We start from the raw sequence: 21,807 nt of genomic DNA, 5'->3' as shown, positions 1-21,807 counted from the left end.
TCAATGGGAATCAGGAACACCTGATACAACTGAACGTAGTGCACATCAGGCACCTGGTAAAAATGAACAGTGGGCATCAAGGTGACTGGTAAAACAGAACTCAATGGACATCAGGCAGATCTGGTAAAAGTGAACTCTATGGGTATCAGGAAGGCCTGGTAAAGCTGAAATATAGAGGTGTCAGGGAGACCTGGTAAAACTGAACAGTGGGTATCAAGAAGACCTGGTTAAACTGAACAGTGGGCATCAAGAAGACATGGTAAAACTGAATTCAATGGGAATCAGGGAGGTCTGGTACAACTGAACATGGAACATCTGTAATATCTGGTAAAACTGATCCAAATGGGCATCAAGGAAGCCTGGTAATACTGAACAGTGGGCATCAAGAAGACCAGTAAAACGGAACAGTGGGCATTGGGGATAGCTGGGAAAATTCAACTCAATGGGAGTCAGGGACACCTGGTACAACTGAACTGAGTGGACATCAGGGAGACCTGGTTAAACCGAACTTTATGGGTATCAAGGAGATCCTTTGTAAAACTGAACTCAGTGGGCATCAGGGAAGCCTGGTAAAACTCAACTAAATGCGCTCCAGGGAGACTTGGTAAATCAATCGTGGTCATCAGGGAGACCTGGTAAAACTGAACTCAATGGAAATCAGGGAGGCCTGGTTAAGTTGCATGCGAGCATCAAGAAGAGCAGGTAAAACTGTACAGTGGGCATCAGGGAGCCCTGGCAAAGCTCAACTCAATGGGAATCAAAGACAGCTGGTACAAATGAACTCAGTGGACATCAGGGAGACCTGGTAAAAATGAACAGTGGGCAATAAGGTGACTGGTAAAACAGAACTCAGTGGGTATCAGAGAGATCTCATTAAACTGAACTCAGTTGGCACAGGGGAGACCTGGTTAAACTGAACTCTGTGGGCATTAAGGAGACCCTGTAAAACTGAACTCAGTAGGTATCAAGGAGACCTGGTAAAATTGAACTCAATTGTCACCAAGGATACCCGGTAAAACTGAACAGAGGGCATCATGAAGACTGGGTAAGATGGAACAGTGGGCATCAGGGAAATCTGGTAAAACTCAACTCAATGAGAATCAGGGACACCTGGTACAGCTGAACTCTTTGGACATCAGGAGACCTTGTAAAACTGATCTCAATGGGTATCATGGAGACCTGGCAAAATTGAACAGTTGGCATCAAGAAGTCTGGGTAAAATGGAACAGTGGGCATCAAGAAGACCTGGTAAAACTGAACTCAGTGGGCACTGGGGAGACCTGATAAAACTGAACGCATAGAAACATAGAAAACCTACAGCACAATACAAGCCCTTCGGCCCACAATGCTGTGCTGAACATGTCCTTACTTTGGAAATTACTCCGGGTTACCCATAGCCCTCTATTTTTCTAAGCTCCATGTACCTATCCAGGAGTCTCTTAAAAGACACTATTGTTCCCACCTCCACCACCGTCGCTGGCAGCCCATTCCATGCGCTCACCATTCTCTGTGTAATAAAACTTACCCCTGACATCTCCTCTGTACCTACTTCCAGGCACCTTAAAACTGTGACCTCTCGTGTTAGCCATTTGAGCCCTGGGAAAAAGCCTCTGACTATCCAATGATCAATGCCCTTCATCACCTTATACACCTCTATCAGGTCACCTCTCATCCTCCGTCTCTCCAAGGAGAAAAGGCCAAGTTCACTTAACCTATTCTCATAAAGCCTGCTCCCCAATCCAGGCAACATCCTTGTAAATCTCCTCTGCACCCTTTCTATGGTTTCCACATCCTTCCTGTAGTGAGGCGACCAGAACTGAGCACAGTACTCCAAGTAGGGTCTGACCAGGGTCCTATATAGCTCCACATTACCTCTTGGCTCTTAAACTCAATCCCATGGTTGATGAAGGCCAATACACCGTATGCCTTCTTAACCACACAGTCAACCTGTGCAGCAGCTTTGAGTGTCCTATGGATTCGGACCCCAAGGTCCCTCTGATCCTCCACGCTGTCAAGAGTCTTACCATTAATACTATATTCTGCCATCATATTCAACCTACCAAAATGAACCACCTCACACTTATCTGGGTTGAACTCCATTTTGCATCCTATCGATGTTCTGCTGTAACTTCTGACAGCCTTCCACGCTATCTACAACACCCCCAACCTTTGTGTCATCAGCAAATTTACTAACTCATCCCTCCACTTCCTCAGCTAGTTCATTTCTAAAAATCACGAAGAGTAGGGGTCCCAGAACAGAACCCTGAGGCACACCACTGGTCACCAACCTCCATGCAGAATATGACCCATCTACAACCACTCTTTGCTTTCTGTGGGCAAGCCATTTCTGGATCTACAAAGCAATGTCCCCTTGGATCCCATGCCTCCTTACTTTCTCAATAAGCCTTGCATGGGGTACCTTATCAAATGCCTTGCTGAAATCCATATACACTACATCTACTGCTCTACCTTTATCAATGTGTTTAGTCACATCCTCAAAAAATTCAATCAGGCTCGTAAGGCATGACCTGCCTTTGACAAAGCCATGCTGACTATTCCTAATCATATTATGCCTCTCCAAATGTTCATAAGTCCTGCCTCTCAGGATCTTCTCCATCAACTTACCAACCACTGAAGTAAGGCTCGCTGGTCTATAATTTCCTGGGCTACCTCTACTCCCTTTCTTGAATAAGGGAACATGTGCAACCCTCCAATCCTCTAGAACCTCTCCCATCCCCATTGATGATGCAAAGATCATTGACAGAGGCTCAACAATCTCCTCCCTCACCTCCCTCAGTAGCCTGGGTATATCTTGTCTGGTCCTGGTGACTTATACAACTTGATGCTTTCCAAACACTCCAGCACATCCTCTTTCTTAATGTCTATATGCTCAAGCTTTTCAGTCTGCTGTAAGTCATCCCTATAATCACCAAGGTCCTTTTCCATAGTGAATACTGAAGCAAAGTATTCATTAAGTACCTCTGCTATCTCCTCCAGTTCCATACACACTTTTCCACTATCTCATTTGATTTTTCCTATTCTCTCACATCTTATACTCTTGCTCTTCACATACTTGTAGAATGCCTTGGGGTTTTCCTTAATCCTGCTCACCAAGGCCTTCCCATGGCCCCTTCTGGCTCTCCTAATTTCATTCTTAAGCTCCTTCCTGTTAGCCTTAAAATTCTCCAGATCTCTACCTAGTTTTTTGACCTTTCATAAACTTTTCTTTTCTTGACTAGATTTTCAACTGCCTTTATACACCATGGTTCCTGTGCCCTACCATCCTTTCCCTGTCTCGTTGGAATGTACCTGTGCAGAACGCCACACAAATATCCCCTGAACATCTGCCTTATTTCTGCCATACATTTCCATGAGAACCTCTGCTCCCAATTTATGCTTCCAAGTTCCTGCTTGCTAGCTTCATATTTCCCCTTACTCTAATTAAACACTTTCCTAACTTGTCTGTTCTTCTCCCTCTCCAATGCTATGGTAAAGGAGATAGAATTGAGATCTCCAAAATGCTTTCCCACTGAGAGACCTGACACCTGACCAGGTTCATTTCCCAATACCAGATCAAGTACAGCCTCTCCTCTCATCGGCTTATCTACATACTGTGTCAGGAAACCTTTCTGAACACACCTAACAATCTCCACCCCATTTAAATCCCTTGCTCTAGGGTGATACCAATCAATATTGGGGAAATTAAAATCCCCCATCACGATAACCCTGTTATTTCTGCACTGTTCCAGAATCTGTCTACCTATCTGCTCCTGGATGTCTGTGCTACTATTGGGTGGTCTATAAAAAACACCCAGAAGAGTTATTGACCCCTTCCTGTTTCTAACTTCCACCCATGGAGACTCCGGAGACTCAGTAGACAATTCCTCCATGACTTCCTTCTTTTCTGCTGCCGTGACTGTATCTCTGATCAGCAGTGACCACCCCTCCCCCCCCCACCTCTTTGGCCTCCCTCCGCTTCTGAAACATCTAAAGTCTGGCACTCTAAGTAGCCATTCCTGCCCCTGAGCCATCCAAGACTCTGTAATGAAAGTACTGATCCATGCTCAAAGCTCATCTGGTTTATTCATGATACCCTTGCATTAAAGTAGACACATCTCAAACCATCAGTCTGACTGAATCCCTTCTCTATCACCTGCCTACACTCCCTCTCACGCTGCCTACAAGCTTTCTCTATTTGTGAGCCAACTGCCCCTTCCTCTGTCTCTTCATTTCAGATCCCACCCGCAGCAATTCTAGTTTAAACTCTCCCTTAGCAAGCCTCCCTGCCAGGATATTGGTCCCCCTCAGATACAGGTGCAACCCATCCTTTTTGTACAGGTCATGCCTGCCCCAAAAGTGGTCCCAATGATCCAGAAATCTGAATCCCTGCCCCCTGCTCCAATCTCAAAGAGCTCAGGGGACGTGGTAAAACTGAAATCAGTGGGCACCAGGAAGGCCTAGTAAAACTAAAGTCAGCAGGCACCAGGAAGACCCAATAAAACTGAACTCAATAGGCACCAGGGAGACCTGGTAATACTGAAGTCAGTGGGCACCAGGGAGACCTGGTAATACTGAACTCAATGGGCATTAGAGAGACCTGGTAAAACTGAACAGTGGGCATCAGGGACACCTGGTAATACTGAACTCAGTGGGCATCAGGAACAGCCTGTAAAATTGTACTCAGTGGACATCATGTGTTGTACCTTTTCCTTCCACAGTGCGCGTCATCATTGCAGGAGTTTATCAAGGCAGTGATACGGGCACAAACTCCAAAGTCTTCCTTTATACAATTAGAAACTCATGGTTGCACAATTTTCAATTCATGATATAATCTACCGACCATCAATTTACATTAATTTGCATTGCCATTGCTCATTCTTCTGCCATTAGTATCCTGGAAGGTTGAGAGTGGGAGGGTGATTACCCTTGATTAGAAATTTCACTGGATCAGCCACATAAGTAAGGTGGATGCAAGGTAGGTGTGCATCATCTGTGACAAATGACCATCTGAAGTCTTTCTACCTTTTGAAAGGAACATGTCAGGTCTATAATGAAATACTTTCCACTCACCTGGATGAATGTTGGTCCAAACACACTCAAAAAGCTATTGCCTTTCAGAACAAAGCAACATGCCTGAATGGTACCCTATCCACTACCATAAACACAAGAGATTCTGCAGATGCTGGAAATCTAGAGTAACACATAAATTGCTGTAGGAACTCAACAGGTCAGGCAGCATCTATGGAAGGGAATCCATTGTTCATGTTTCAGGCTGAGATCCTTAAAGTCCTACTATAAACATTCTACTATGGTCTGTTGTAGTTCTACCATGAAGATTATAGCAGAAGGACTATCATAAACGTTCATTTCCATTAGCACTGATGCAGTGCCTGCAGTGGGTGCCATTTGCATGATGCATTGCAGTTGCTCACCTTAGTACTCTTTCAGCATCTGTTAAATCTATGACCACTAGCGCCAAAAAAAAACAGACAAGAGCTCCTACTGCATGGGAATACCATCATGCAACATTCCCTTCTAAATCGGGTTTCCCAACCTGGGGTCCAATGACCCCTTGCTTAATGGATTTGGTCCATGGAATAAAAAAGGTTGGGAGCCCCTGCTCTTAATGCACAGAATTCTGACTTGGAAATAGATTGCCAATATTTGACACTTGCCAGGTTTAAATTCTGGAACTCCCCAAACCTTTCTGATGAATTTCTTCCTCTGGGAGAGAACTTTCACCAGAAAGATTGCTGCTGATCAGCACAAAAGGTTCTGCCGATGCTGGAAATCCTGAGTGACACACACAAAATGCTGGAGAAACTTAGCAGGTCATGCAGCGCCTATGGAAGAGAAAAGGCAGTCGATGTTTCAGCCAAGACCCTTGACATCTTGCTCGTGTCTTGGCTCAAATGTTGACTGTTTATTCCTTTCCATTGATGCTTCCCGACCTGCTGAATTGCTCCAGCATTTTATACATGTCACCATCATCTTCTAAGGGATGGGCAATTAATACAGATCTAGCCAATAAAATCCATCCTCTAAAATGGACATTTTTTAAGAAAATACTGTACTAGTTAGTTGTTTTTTCTTGTAATTTCAATAAATATTCTTCTGAGACCAGGGACTCAAACTGGTTACTTTCAAAAGTAACCTTGGGCTGCTCAAACACCTTTCAAAATCCACAGAATGCATTAGGACTAAGTGAACTGCTTCTTAGAATCATATACCCGGTGAAATGCTTTTCAATTGTTGCCTCAGCAGATTGCAAACAAAAGTCAAATTCAAGTTCAAAGTAAATTTATTATCAAAGCATGTAAGCATAAACCAATACTACCTTGAGATCCAGTTTCTTGCAGGCATTTACAGGGGTGAAAAGAAGTACAATAGATTTTCACAAAAGAAAAACAGACAAAAACTGATAATCAATGAACATGCAAAAGAAGAAAAACTGCAAATAAAAAATGCAGGTACAATTCTGAGAACAAGAGTGGTAAGGAGTTCTTGAAGGTGATTCTGAAGTCATAGAATTAGTGCAGAGTAGTGGTGTTTGAGGTTTTCCCAGATATAATTTGACAACAGACTTAATAGCACATAGTCATAGAGAAACAGAGAATTATGGTATAGAGCCAGGCCCTTCAGCCCATCTAGTCCATACTGGCTTGGTTTTCCACCTAGTTCCGTTTACTTGTACCTGGACCATAGCTCTCCATACCCCTCAAAGCCATGTAACTATCCAAAGTTCTCTTCAATGTTCCAGTTGAACACTCATTTACTACTTCTGCTGGCAGCTCATTCCACACTTGCACTACCCTCAAAGTGAAGTAGTTCTCGCTTAGAGGTTAACAACTGAGTGTCACACAATCCTATTTCTTGGCTAGAAAGAACAAAAAGATTGTGTTCTATATATTCCAGAGGCCCACACACAACAGCATGACCGAGATCGAGCAGCAAATTTCCAGGGAAAATGAAGAGAGGTGCACAGGCTGTAGGATGCTAATTATGGTGGAACTTCAACTGCCTTGTTACAGGAGCAGATAGAGTAAAGCACAAAGATAAAGATGTTTTTCTAAAGTGAATCCAGGAGCTTCGTTACTCAGTATAAACCTTAGGTGCAGTCCAAATATATTAGAATATTGGGAATTTTGAACAACCAACCCAGAAATTTGTGGATGATGAAAGAAGTAGAGAGTAAAATGAAGCTTCAAAGGTGTCTTTGTGATACGTGTTAGACTAATAACATAATTGAGAAGCAAGCCAAATGTAGAATGAGGAGAATTTTAAAATGATGTAAAAATACAATGGAAGATTATGATTACAAAGAGGTAGATAATAGAAAAGTGAGTGCAATAACCACTGATAGGCAATAAATAGACAGTAAGTGGAGAAGTGGGACTGAATACAGACTGAAAAGGTGATCTACGCTTAGAGCGAAAGACATGGTAAAAATACTTAAAGAATATTTTGCATCTGTATTTACAAAGGAATAGGGCATTTCTAAAGAATTAGTCAAAAAAGAAGGTGGTTGAGACAATGTATTTGGTGAAAATTGATAAGGCGGAGGTGTTAGAAAGGCTGGTTTTATTTCTGGTGGACTCTACCCTAGGCTGTTGGGAGAAGTGAGTGTGGATATATTTACAGAACAGCAACACACATCAAAGTTGCTGGTGAACGCAGCTGGCCAGGCAGCATCTCTAGGAAGAGGTACAGTCCTTTCTTTCAGTTAGTCCTGACGAAGGGTCTCAACCCGAAACGTCGACTGTACTTCTTCCTGGAGATGCTGCCTGGCCTGCTGCATTCACCAGCAACTTTGATGTGTGTTGCTTGAATTTCCAGCATCTGCAGAATTCCTCGTATTTACAGAACAGCAGTTGGACATGACAGAGGTTTTTATAAATTGAGATAGAGCATAGAAAAGGTCCGTCCAGCCTTTCGAGCTGCATCACCCGGCAGCCCCTAATTTAATCCAGTTTAATCATGGGGCAATTTACAATAACCAACTCACCTACCAACCAGTGCACCTATCGACTGCAGGAGGAAGCCAGAGTACCTGGAGGAAACCTATGCATTCACAGGGAGAATGTATAAAACCCCTTCCAGGTAGTGGCGGGACATGAACCCGGTCACCTGTACTATAAAGTGTTGTGCTAACCACTATGCTACTGTGTCACCCTTAACTTGCAGAGAAATAGAGAAAAAAATTCTTCACCCCCCCCCCTTACCAACCCACCCACCTTCCCACTCACCTGGCTTCAACTAACACCTGCCAGCTTGTACTCCTTCCACTCCATCCTCAATCTCTACCCCCCACTTTATATTTTGGCTTCTTCCTTTCCAGTCCTGATGTCCCGATGAAGGGTCTTGGTCCAAAAAGTCAACTGTTTATTCCTCTCCATAGGTGCTGCCTGACGTGCTGAGTTCCTCCGGCACTTGGTGTGTGTGTGTGTGTGTGTGTGTGTGTGTGTGTGTGTGTGTGTGTGTGTGTGTGTGTGTGTTACTCTAGATTTCCAGCATCTACTGAATCCCTTGCGCTTGGGAATAAAAATAATCTTCCCCTTCTCTCCAGATATGTGGTTGATGGAGAGCTGTGAATACTACAACCTTGTTTGAAAGGTTGAGGAAAGACAAACATGGCAGTTTATTTATTGATTGAGAAACAGCACCAAATAGGTCCGGCCCTCCAGCCCTTTGAGTTGCACTGCTCAGCAACGCCTCCCAATTTAACCCACAGGACAATTTGCAATGACTAATTAACCTACCAACTGGTACATCTTTGGACTGTGGGAGGAAACCATGCAGTCACGGGGAGAATGTATAAACTCCTTATGGACAGGAGCAGGAATTGAACTTGGGTACTGTAAAGTGTTGTGCTAACCACTATGCCGCCCTGGCCTACTATTTAGCCATGCAGTGGCAAAGCTTTTAGAAACAGTAATCACAGGAAAGAGGAATAATTAACCTAGAAACCTGAATTAATGAAAGAGACTCAGATTGGGTTTATTGAAGGCATTTGGTTTGACTAACCTGATTGAGCATTTAGAGAAGGTAATATTGAAGGTGTTGAGGAAAACATATTGACAAATTTTTAAAAAAAGGTTCTTACAAATTCATGGACAAAGAAGTCAGGTAACTTCCATAGACCATGAGTGCCGGTAGCAGCACAGATTAAAAAATGGCTTAGCAACAGAAAACAAAGTTGTGCTCAAACCGACGATTTGCTGTTCTCGTGGAACTGGCACTTGAATTGGTACTTTTCCTTTAAATTTTCACGTAAAAAATATAGACATGTATGCAAGTGGTAAGCTTTCAAATTTTGAGGATTTTTAATCTTGGAACTGTGTCAAACAGTAAGGAAGATAGAATTAATGCAGGTAAGCCAGTGAAGGATGAAATCTGGTACAGGGGAGTGCAAAGTGATACAATATCAATGACGAACAGGGAGACCAAACAATGGAATTCCAAAACAGGTGAAAGGACAGGTTTATGAAAATTATCTCGGGAATGTAAGGGTTAACTAATGAGGAGTGTTTGATGGCTCCGGGCCTGTAGTTGCTGGAGTTTAGAAGAATGAAGGGGGATCTCATTGAAGCCTATCGAATATTGAAAAGCCTAGACCAGGAGTTCCCAACTGGAATCCACAGACCCCCTTGGTTAATGGTGGGGGTTCATGGCGTACACAAGGCTGGGAAACCCTTGCACAGATTCAGTGGGCATGCAGAGGGTGTTTTCTATAGTGGGGGACTCTAGACCCAGAGGGCACAGCCTTGGGATGGAGGACATACATTTAGAACAGAGATGAGGAGGAATTTCTTTAGTTCGAGTGTGACTAATCTGTGGAATTCATTGTTACCGACAGCAATGTAAGCCAAGTCAGTGGGCATATTTAAAGTGGAGGTTGATAGATTCTTGATTAGTGAGGGCATCAAAGGTTACAGGGAGAAGGCAGGAGAATGGGGTTGAGAGGGATAATAGCCATTATAGGACTGCAGCACAGACTTGATAGCTTAATTCTTCTCCTGTGTCTTATGGTCTTATAGACAGAGATATGGACAATCATAAGTGATTGTAGAGCCAAGACATGGGGGGGGGGTGGATGTTGATCTTTGGGAGTGCAGAGTTTCAGAGAGTGCAGGGAGCAGAAGCTGATTAGGGTAGAGGCAGATAGGTTCCAGTTAAACAACGGGATAACAATTCCTAGGGGTGGATGGGAATGTGGTAGATTGGAAACTGTATCTGGTGCAGTGAACACTGCACTTGATAGGCAGATCATCCGCACAGGGAAGAAGGTGGATAATAATTTCAGGCAAATTAGAAGATATTCGTTCCACCCTCTGTACTACAAGAATCTGCCCACTGGATGGATTGAATTAGAATTTCAAACTAATTCAACCATTTCGATTTTCAAAATAAAACATGAAGTGTTTTTAAACAAAAGAAATCATATTGCATTATCGATAGCATTCAAACCATAAAAAATGCACAATGTGTAACAGTGTGGACAGTGAGTCTATGCTGCACGGTAGGCTGGGTGGATCTGTGTGTAAACCCTTACTCCGTGGCAATGACATATCGCGAGTATAACAGTTCGGAAGCGATGCCAGGCACAACTGTGGCGCGACTCCAAATTGCACAAATGGATTTAATGCACTGTTCCTGGGAAACAAATGGTGGGACTCAGGAGGAGATGTCGTCACGAAGCACTGGATTAAGAGCCTGTGACAATAGGAAACATATCAGTGTGGACTTGTCTGATAAGGCTCTCACGAGGAATTTATTGGCGCAGTTGTTATTTCTCTTTCTTTCTAATCTGGTTCAGCACATTGGTTCCATGCAATCTGTCTCCATAATCTCCTGTGACAGAATCACAACCAATGACAGGCTGTAAATGCGAGAGAACAGAAATATGCTAACGCCCGATAAAGTGCTGCTCATTACCTGTATTTAGGACGGTGTTAGATATGGACCGCCTTTAAATCAGTAAACAACCAGTCGAGGCGTATTTTAGTGAGAAATATATTGGATAGGGGAAGATAAGGAGCAGGAACAACGGGGAATGGTCATGGGGTCGCTTTGCACCTTCTCAATGGTGGTCCTGAGCATTAGAAACCACTGTATTAAGCCAAATCCGCTGTGTGTGTATGTGTGTGTGTGTGTGTGTGTGTGTGTGTGTGTGTGTGTGTGTGTGTGTGTGTGTGTGTGTATGTTTTAGCAAACGCTAGTGAACGGGTTTGTGAAGTACTTCAAAATAACTGAGTCAAATTATAATACATGCGAATTGTAAATCTAATGTACAATCAAATAGGAAATGGCAAATGGGAAGAAGGTTATCTCATATAAAGAGCCACGGTGAGCTCGATTCTTCCACAACTACAGGCTATGCTGTCTTGTTCCAATTGTCGAGGGGCTTGGAGAGACTGAACCTGACGTAATTCTCTCCTAACCTACTGCACAGAGGAAGCATATCGAAGATTTTCTAAACTGGCTCCAGGGTGGGCGATTTTGCCTTACAATGAGGCGATTGGGACCGTATTCTCTAGAGTTCAGGAGAGGTGATCTCGCCGAAGCTACAAAATTATAAAAGGCCCTGCCAGGCAAGACGGAGGCTGGGGCTCGACCGACTGGGGAGGTCCAGGACAGAGGGCACAGTCTGAGAGTATCGCTGGAGTTCTCTAAACTGCAGGGCAGTCGAGATTGATAGGGGCTTGGATCTTCTGGAAATTGCGGGCTATGGGGATAGAGCTGGAAAATGGCCCCGAGATAATCGTCCATGGGTTTATTGAACAGGAACAGGCTCGAAGGGCTGAAGGGCCAACGTGTCTTCTTGATCTGATGTTCTTATGTTCGACCTCTTTTAAAATGATCCCTCTGTGCGAAACATGATTTAGATTCACAAAGTCAAAGAGAAAATCAGCATAGATACAGGCCATTCAGCCCAACCAGCCCATGCCGAACACAATATCTAATCAGCTGGCCGCAATTTCCTGCGTTCCGCCCATATCTAAGCCCGCCCATTCATTTAACTACCCAAGAGTTCCTTAAGTGATACTACAGCACTTGCCTCAGTCACTTTCTCTACCAGCTCATTCTATATATTCACCAGCCTCTGTGTGAAAAGGTTGCCCCTTAGGTTCCTTTTAAATATTTTCCCTTCAACCCAAATTTCTGTCCCCTAGTTTTGGACTCCCCTACCACGTCCGACAGAAAAGACTGTTGTCGTCTACCTTATCTATACCTCTCATTTGCTTCCCACTCTGGAGTTTATAGTGAATGTAGTATCCACGTCCTCTTTTCCCAAAGGTGGCTAATCCCCCTTGTGCGTGTCTGGGACCTTTGTGGATTTAATTTATTTAAAACATTTGTGGATCATTCAATAATTTATCACAGCCGGGCAGAAAAGTCCAGCATTGAATAGGCTGTCGCAAAAGTAGCTGAAATTCTATAGCATCCAATAAAATGAAATAATTTCAAGGATTACGAGAAAAAGTTGCACTCTTTTGTACTAAGGGGCTCGCTAAATCACAAAGATGCTCAAGAGCTGAAAATTACAGCCCCAGATAAGTGTGTTCAACCCTTAGGTTTGATTCTGAGGCTCTAAAACTTAGACTTGAGAAACCGTGGGTCCATTTGGTGACACAAGATGCTGCAGATGCTGGAAGCTAGACAAAATAGCAAAATTGTCCACTTTGTCAGCTTCCACCTACCCTCAAATTCACTTTAAAAACGCAAACACGAGAAAATCTGCTGATGCAGGAAATTCAAGCAACGCACATAAAATGCTGGTAGAACACAGCAGGCCAGGCAGCATCTATAGGAAGAGGTACAGTCGACTTTTCGGGCCCAGACCCTTCGTCAGGACTATATCTCTTCCTATAGATGCTGCCTGGCCTGTGTGTTCTACCAGCATTTTGTGTGTGTTGCTCAATTCACTTAGTGTATTTAAATAAGAAATATGAAGTTTTGCCCTTTGGGAGAGCAAATGTAAAGAGACAACACATTGACAAGACCCTTGACGGTGATGATGTGCAGAGTGACCTTGGGATCCAAGTCCACAGCTCACTGAAAGTGGCTACACAGGATGACAGGGTGGTGTAAAACGGCATGTGGCATGATTGCCTTTAATTGTCGAGGAACTGAGTTCAAGAGTCAGGAAGCTATGTTGCAGCGTTATGAAACTCGAGTCGTGCTGCATCTGGAGTATTGCAATCAGTTCTATAGTTACCCATTATAGGAAGAATGTGGAGGCTTTGGAGAGGGTACAGCGGAGGTTTACCAGGATGCAGCCTGGATGAGAGGGCATATGCTATAAGGGAAGGTTAGAAGAACTTGAACTGTTTTCGCTTGAGTGGCAAAGGCTGAGGAGAGAGATTTATAAGATTATGAGAGGCATGGACAGAGTAAACACCAAGTATTGTTTTAACCAGGGTTGCAAGGTTTAAAACCAGAGGGTATGCATTTAAGGCAAGAGGGAATAAGTTCACAGAAGTTTTGCAGGGCAAGTTTTTGTTGTACACAGAGAGTGCTGCATGCCTGTACTGCGCTGCCAGCGGTGGTGATAGAGACAAATATGATAGAAGCGTTTGACAGTCTTAGATAGGTACGTTAATATGCAGGAAATGAAACAACATGCCTATTGTTAAAGTAAATTATTAGTTTCGTTGGGCATTTCATGACTAATGCACAACATTGTGGGCTGAAGGGCTTCTTGTGTTTTTCTGATCAATGCTCTATACTGTCTATCTCTTCCATGCTGGCTGTCAATGTAACTCGTCAATTTACCCTCGGCACACCGACTTCACCATCCCTCTCATGCACTGATTCAGTACACTTAGACAACTCCTGCACTTATAGAAAAGTTTATGAAGTACCGATTGGCAGCTTATTTTCTCTCTGTGTATGACACAAGAACAACGTGTTGGTACTGATGTAATACATAGAAACCTAATACAAACAATTAATGCCAATACAGATTGGAAAAAATTGGAACAACTGATCAACAGATGTCGACTTGCTCCTCGTGAGCGCTTTCTATCCATTTCTCCTATTTTAATCAGATGATTCATAACCGACTTATAATACTGGAAATTTATTGTTTTGCCACAGAATGAAATGCAAAGACAAAACATTACCATCAATTACAAAAAGTAAATAATTAGTGCCAAAAAGTATACAAAGTAGTGTTCATGGGTTTACCATTGCTTCCCTCGCATATCTTTTAGCCCGATTGTCCAATCTTCCTCAGCGATGTGTTCCCACACTACACTTAAATTTAATGCGAAGCTCCGTTATACCAGCATTTTATTCCCCAGAATAATGTTGTTTTAAGATTGCTAATTAACCAGCTCTTGCTTCACAATGGTACAAATATTATCTCTGTCTCTCTTCTCACTCTTCCCTATTCTGTTAAGTATTTTCAGTATTTTCCATTCTATGTCTCATTTCATAATACCAGCTGGTTCCCGTGTTGTTTACTTGACACATTGACGGGGTGGGGGGACACACGTGTCGTGTCACTGGAGCTGGACCAACAGTCCAGGTAAATATGCGTTTAAATCGCATCAGTCTGAATATCGAAGATGATTTTAATTCAATTTAAAATATATGAGTGATATTAGTAAACACCCTGAAATTATGAAATTATCTGAGTGCCGTAAATACAACAGACTTATGGAAAAGAAAGACCGTCCCAAACCGATTTGGTCGACACGTAGCTCCAGATTCAAGTTACGTGGTTCATCCTCAATTGATCTCTGAAATGACCCAAAAAAGTAACCAGTGTCCCACGCTCCATGAATAGTACGGGAAAACAAAATATTAGATCTTTTCAATAACTCGGGATTGTACTTTAGTGGCTGCGAATCCTGAAAAGTAATAATAAAATGATTCAAGCAACACACATCAAAGTTGCTGGTGAACGCAGCAGGCCAGGCAACATCTCTAGGAAGAGGTACAGTCGACGTTTCGGGCCGAGACCCTTCGTCAGGACTAACTGAAGGAAGAGCTAGTAAGAGATTTGAAAGTGGGAGGGGGAGGGGGAGATCCAAAATGATAGGAGAAGACAGAAGGGGGAGGGGTGGAGCCAAGAGCTGGCAAGTCTGAGTCAAACTGTGGTCGAAAAGTTGAAGAGCCAAAGAAATTACAGATGGGGAGCAGTGAGAGACGGTTTCACTGAACTCCCGTCGAAGAGAAGATTTAAACTTCTTCAGTGTAAGCATCACCGGAAGAGGCTTCGCAGTAGTGAATTTAAAAACGCAAACACGAGGAAATCTGCAGATGCTGGAAATTCAAGCCACACACATCAAAGTTGCTGGCGAACGCAGCAGGCCAGGCAGCATCTCTACAGTTTTTCGTGTGTTCATAAACATGCACCATTCCTTCCTCCCCTTCAAGTTTGTGCTCACCATGACCTCTCCTATGTTCATATTTGGTCCTTCTCCTCAATCCTTGTGCACTCTCCCAATGCTCTCCGCCCCTCCCTCTTCTGCTCACGTCAGCCCCACCTCCCAGTACTCATACCTGCCCATACCTAATCAGTGTGCTCTCCTGGCAGGTAAAATCCAAATCGAATCGGGCATCAGAAACCACGTGATTTTGTTGGAGCCAGACTGCAAGAATCTATCCAACATTATAAACAAATTAAAATAAAAAATGGTTAACCTTGGAAACGCTCAACAGCTTAGGCAGCACCTATTCAACATTCTTCTTCGGTACTACAAGTTTTTCATTGCAGCTGTACTTCTGCATAAGACCAAAAAAAAACTCTCTTTGACTTAGACTTAGACAAATGCTAAGGTTTCCAGCGTCTGCCGCTCTTTTTTTAATTTCCTATTGAAATAACCTTTCCTGGTCCAACACGAGGCTAATGGTTTAGGTAGAGTGAAGAGTACTTCGGTGTGGTTGTAATTGCCTCAGTTAAATAACAGATAATACTTTCAGAACAACAGGAGCAATTTTATTAAAACCAAATTATTTCACAAGCTAATATGCTAATTATATTGAAATAGCGAAGCCTCTGTTGATCTAATTCTTGATGATCCATCTGACATCTTATCTGATCCATTATCTTCTTATCAAACTTGATCATCTGTTAGTTCTAATGATGGAAATTTTACCTCATAAGATACCACCTAAAGACACCGATTGCGGTTCAAAACAGGAATTAAATTCTTTCATCTTGCCCGGCATCTCATACCCTTTTTATAAATCCAAAAGTTTTACAATTGAGAATAGGTTTCCCTCGCCTCTTCTTGTTATTGCAAAGGCTCGGAAGCCATAGACCCTGACTGGTCCTTGCGTGACTAGGTTTAGTTACGCCATTAGCTCTGTCTAGGCTTTACCGGGACAATCAAGCCTTTCCGCTTAAAAGGTCTTGTCTCCAAAACTTCCCGGGGGACAAAACCCGCCTGTTTTGGTCACAGTGTTGTCACGATTTATGCAAACCATTTTCACTCTGGATTTCATGCCCCGACCCCCCCACTCACTGACAATAGAAAGGTTCTATATAAACTTCAGAGTAACACACAAAAATGCTGGAGGAACTCAGCAGGTCAGAAGGCATCTGTTGAGAGGAGCAAACAGTGGACATTTCGTCGTGACGCCTGACCCGTAACGTCAACACTTCGTTCCTCACCATGGATGCTGTCTGACCTGCTGAGCTCTTCCAACATTTTTGAGTGTGTTACTCTGGATTTTCAACATCTGCAGAATCTCTTGTAATTAAAGTAAACTTTAAGGTTGAGACCTTGCATCAGGACCTAGAATCCATTATGATATAGGATCTCAACTTGAAATGTCAACTATCCCTTTACCTCAACAGAAGCCGCCTGACCCGCTAAGTTCCTCTAGTAGGTTGTTTTTTTGTTTCAGATCTTGTATATAATCTCCTGTATCTCCGTATCTTGCGAAATATTTTATTTTTGAGCATGTAAAAACTTTGCAGAATGATTTTGTTTCAAGAAATTTTTACAGTTGTGATCATTAAATATTAATTACATGATATGGTTTTATTTCTGTTTTTTGTGAGTAAGATGTATCAGACTATAATGGTACTGAACACCAACATAACAAGGAGATGAAATAATCAAATAGAAATATTTCAGAGAGCTTAACAATCCCCTGAATAAAGCAAGTCTGGATGAAAAATAATTAGTCCAGAGATGGAAGACTAAACCTAGAGAATTTAACTTCAAGTATGCCATCCAATTAGGTACTTCATTACTTTCTCTGTCGATGCTGGCACTCAGTTGTCTGGGGTTCGCTTTGTTTTTAAGTGAACGGTTGCTTCAATAAAATTGCTTACCAAATCGCTGAATGATTTTACTTTTAACTCAAAAACTAAAACCAACTTTTTGGGTGAAATTAAGAAAACTGAATTGTTTCCGTATGTTTGTTTCTATCGGGTAACCTAAGAATTTGACGCCACGGAGGTTGCAGAGGGAGTTTCTTGTCAGAGTCGCTGTTTTATTGTTTCAGCCCGAGACCAGAATGGGCTAGGTGCCAGATTTCTAATGTTTGCCGGTCCCTTTGACCCCTGCATCAGCTGATTCATGGTGTCGTGATCCATGAAGTACCAGAGACTCCGGGATTGGCTGTCTGCCTGGAGTTTGGGAAATCTGATCTGGCTGATTTTGCTGCCGGCGAGGGAAAGATTTCAATCATGAAACAAACCCGTGCAAAGCCACATAGGCCCACAAGCCCAGGATGGGGTCGCTCCACTAACCCCCGATCCTGATGTTCAATCCAAATACATGTTGTATTCATTAAAAATGGATTTTCCAACATTCGTTTAATTTTGAACGGGAGGCTGTTTTTGCCTTCCTGTTGACTACACACATCTAAGTCTATGGAAAGCAGAGTCTACAATGCAAGCCGGCCAAGAAGTGAGGAAGGTGGATATTTAACGGCATGACAATCATACGTCCGTATGACTGAACGAGACTTTCGAAAATAATATGCTTACACCTTTCATTGAAACACCTGCTGACAGGCAGCTTGGCAGAGACAAATGTCCCCCGCAGCAGATACAGGCGGTGCGGCAGGCAGGTACGGCAGGTAAAAGGGAGAACTTCTTGCAGGCACCGTGGTTTAGCACGCTGCCCAATCACTGCACACTTTCCATGGTCCACTCTGCCAACTGTTGCTGCTGCTCACTGCAAAGGTCCCGCCTGAACACTGCCTGGAATCCACCAAACTCTGTTGCAGGACCTTGCCCGGAAGTTGTCCATGCTTTACACCGGCCGTTATCCAGACCCACAGCTTTTCTCTGAATACCCGACCTTCAGCACAAACTCTGGATGAGTCGGAGATCAAAATCGCCGCGACACAGACAGCAGATCAAAAAATACCAAAGACCTTACAAAGCCCAGATGCTATGAGGCATTTAGGATTGGCTGACCGGTCGCAGTTCTCTGCGTTGTGGTTCCAACATGATTTTACAAACAGAACACAGAATATAATGTGTCCTACTATTGATTTTATGACCCTCGTGATGAAGCCCGGGACAGACTGCTCAGCGTTCATTATACCGTTAGATTTGGCGATCTGACCAAATGTAAGAAAAGTATTGTACTTTCACTTTAGGGGTTAGGTCAAAATACACTAGAGTCAAAATGTGAACTGTTAATTGACGCGAGTTTCGGCTTAACTTCCTGGTGACAGTGATTGTAATATTTTTACAGATGGCACCGTTGCAGTAGGGTTGAGAGCGGTGTTAGCAAGAATTTAGAGTTGGCAGGAGATTGCATTTTAAGCAGGAGGAGAAAGGCGATCGCCCATCAACATGAAAACGTATAAATCCGATGGCGGATTTTGGCCTGAGCCTTGTTTGAGTCCTCCTTGAAAAATTATCCAGATAAATAGCAGGTAAAGCGTGGACTGCCTCACACTAAGAGGGCGGGTTCTTTCGGAACGATTTATTTATTTATTTATTATTAGCGATACAAAGCGGACCAGAACCTTCGGCCCAACTAGCCGCACCGCCCGACAACCCACCTAATCAACTCCAGCCTAACCACAGGATAATTTGCAATGACCAATTAATCTACTGCTACTTCTGGTACGTCTTTGAACTGTGGGAGGAAACCGAGGCACCCGGAGGAAACCACGCGGTCACGAGGAGAATGGACAAACTCCTCATATACAACGTCGGAATTGAACTCCGAACATTGATGGGAGGGAGGTTTGGGGTGGTTCCGAATCTCAGAAACATTTTCTGTTTTGATCTGAACCACAAACGCGCTAAATTTAGATGTATTAAATGCCCTTTAGTTGAATAAAGACTAACAAGATGGTGCAATTATTTTTTATACAATCCTGACTCGTTATTTGCAGTTTTTCATGGGTCTCGCCATTATTTCAAACGCTGCATTGATCCCCGCCCTTCTATCAGATACTCCAAAGCAACTTCGGGCCTCAGCGAGACTGGTGCACTTTCCCAAGGTCTCTCTCGCTCTCTCCCTCTCTCTCTCTCTCTCTCTCTTTCTCTCTCTCTCTCTCTCTCTCACGCACACAGACACACACACTCACACACACACACAGGTCTTCTTCAAATATTCTGTTCCTCAGGCCATCAGAGGCTCTGTCAGCTCTCTGAAGGAGATGTCGAATTTCATCTACACCACTTCCCTCGGCTAAGACATCTCACAAGGTTTGGGAAGTGAGCTACTGGTGGGATAAGCGAACCAATACCGTCCTCGGAAGCAACGAGGCGCTATCTGCCCTCAGTCCACTAAATGTCGGACGCCAGACTCCCGAAACCAAAACAAAATCAAGTCTCGAGCCGCGTCAGGGCGAGAGATTGCATGACAGACAGAGGAAGCGATTCAAGGGTGTTGTCAAAGCCTTCTTGAGAAAGTGTAGTATTCTAATAAGACCAGAAACCAAAGCGTTAGAGAGAGAAATAGGAGCGCGCGGCACGGCAGCGAACGCGACAAGAGGAGCGCGCCCCGTGTCAAACTACCTACCCCCACCCGTCCCGTCAGCCGTGTCCTAGCCCAACTGTTTGAGAGCTCGGCAGCTGACAACATCAGGTTGGTGGCATCGAGTCACCCTCGACGCGAAGGACTGAACCGGACCAGGGCGGCTCCCATTGCGAGAGGTGCCATCTAAAGACAGACCCGCGATTTCTGCTCGCACAGAGTTAAACCGAAGCTCGCATCAACTGATGGCCCAAAGTTTGACCCAGGTGTATTTTTTAGGATTTGATCCAAACCCGCAAGCGAAATCATCACCTTTAGGTGGGATCACTTCCGCGCCCTCGGGAGAGCTCCCGTGTAACTACCAGCTTACAATTAGCAAAGGCACAGAAGCCTCGGCGCTCACTGTGGCACCGGGCTCTGTGGATGGTAACTGCGGCCAGAGGAGACAAATATGCCCGGGAGCACCGACAATTATGCTCTACACCGGAGGGGAGAAGTTTCTATAACTTAAAAATATAATTCTTAGAAATGGGCGTAGAGGAGAGGGACCACTAGGCCCCAGCGTACTACGACCCCCTTTAGACATATTTCCTTTAAACACTGCAAGTGAGCAAACTACCAGAGACGAAGGCACGTCTCACAGGATGACGAGTTATTCCCAGTGCAAACCACCGCCTTCCTACAAACTATGAACAGAAGAGATTCTGCAGATGCAGGAAATCCAGAACAACACACACACAAGCTGCTGGAGAAACTCAGCGGGTCAGGCAGCGGTCAATGGAGAGGAATAAACAGTCGACTTATCGGGCCGAGACCCTTCATCGGGACTGGCAGCCTTCTAATCAAGGTGAGATCCAGTTCTGGTGAAGGCTGTCGGCCCAAAACGTCGGTTCTTTCGCTACTGTCCGACCTGCTGAGTTCCTCCAGCATTTTGTGTGTGTTACGACATCTTACAAATTCTTCTGTTTCACGCTTGATATTGAGGTTAGTTACGTGGACTGTCGACTCCATCCCATGCAAAAGGTTTTAGGTATAATTTATTGACACTTAAAAAGTGACACTTCGCTTGTGGGCGCAAACATTTAAAATATGTATAACTCTCAAAGTTCTCTGCACGGGTCGATCAAGGGTTATATTTCCTAATCACTGAACATCATGTTAGAATTCACAAGTGGGTAGACAAGTTGCCCTAAGTAAATAGTTTGAAATGTGCAGGAGCACAAAAAAAAATAATATCCTGCAGATGTCGGAAATCTGAAATCAAAACAGAAAATGCCTTCAGCGAGAGAAGCCGATTTAATTTCGCTTTGATCATCTTTTCCAATGACAGACCACCCGATGGAATGCTCTTCTCTTCACAGACGTAGTTAGAGGTTCAAACTTAGCAAAGGGTTAATAAAGATAAATAATCAAATTCCACAGAAACGGTTCTGCTACCATCCCACATTCTGTGACCCCCAACATCCCTCGACAAACATTTAGGACCAAATCTGGAGGGGAAACGCATCACGTCTGAATGCTTCCTGCTCATAATATTTGAAAACATTTATTAAACTTTGATATAAAATAACAAATCAAGAAAGAAGACATATGTGACATTTCAAAGTTCGTAAATGCAAAAAAGGGGGTAAATGACAGAAATGACGTTTGAGGAGACCTAGGTATTCAGAGAAACCCTAATACCGCAATTTATTAAATACCGTGACAAATGAACATTCAAATTCAAGCTACCAGCGGACAAAAGCCACTTCTACCCAGACATGCGATTCTGAGCAGAAATTGTATTTAATGTGCATCCTACATTTAGTTAATTTGAATGTCTATAATCTGTGAAGATAAAAGTTTTTTTTTAAAAAACGCACAATAGTAATCGCACAGATGATGTTGTAATTCT

Source organism: Mobula birostris, chromosome 5, assembly GCF_030028105.1.
Source record: "Mobula birostris isolate sMobBir1 chromosome 5, sMobBir1.hap1, whole genome shotgun sequence".
In the NCBI taxonomy this organism is placed as follows: Eukaryota; Metazoa; Chordata; class Chondrichthyes; order Myliobatiformes; family Myliobatidae; genus Mobula; species Mobula birostris.
Note: the sequence above shows the minus strand (reverse complement) of the source record.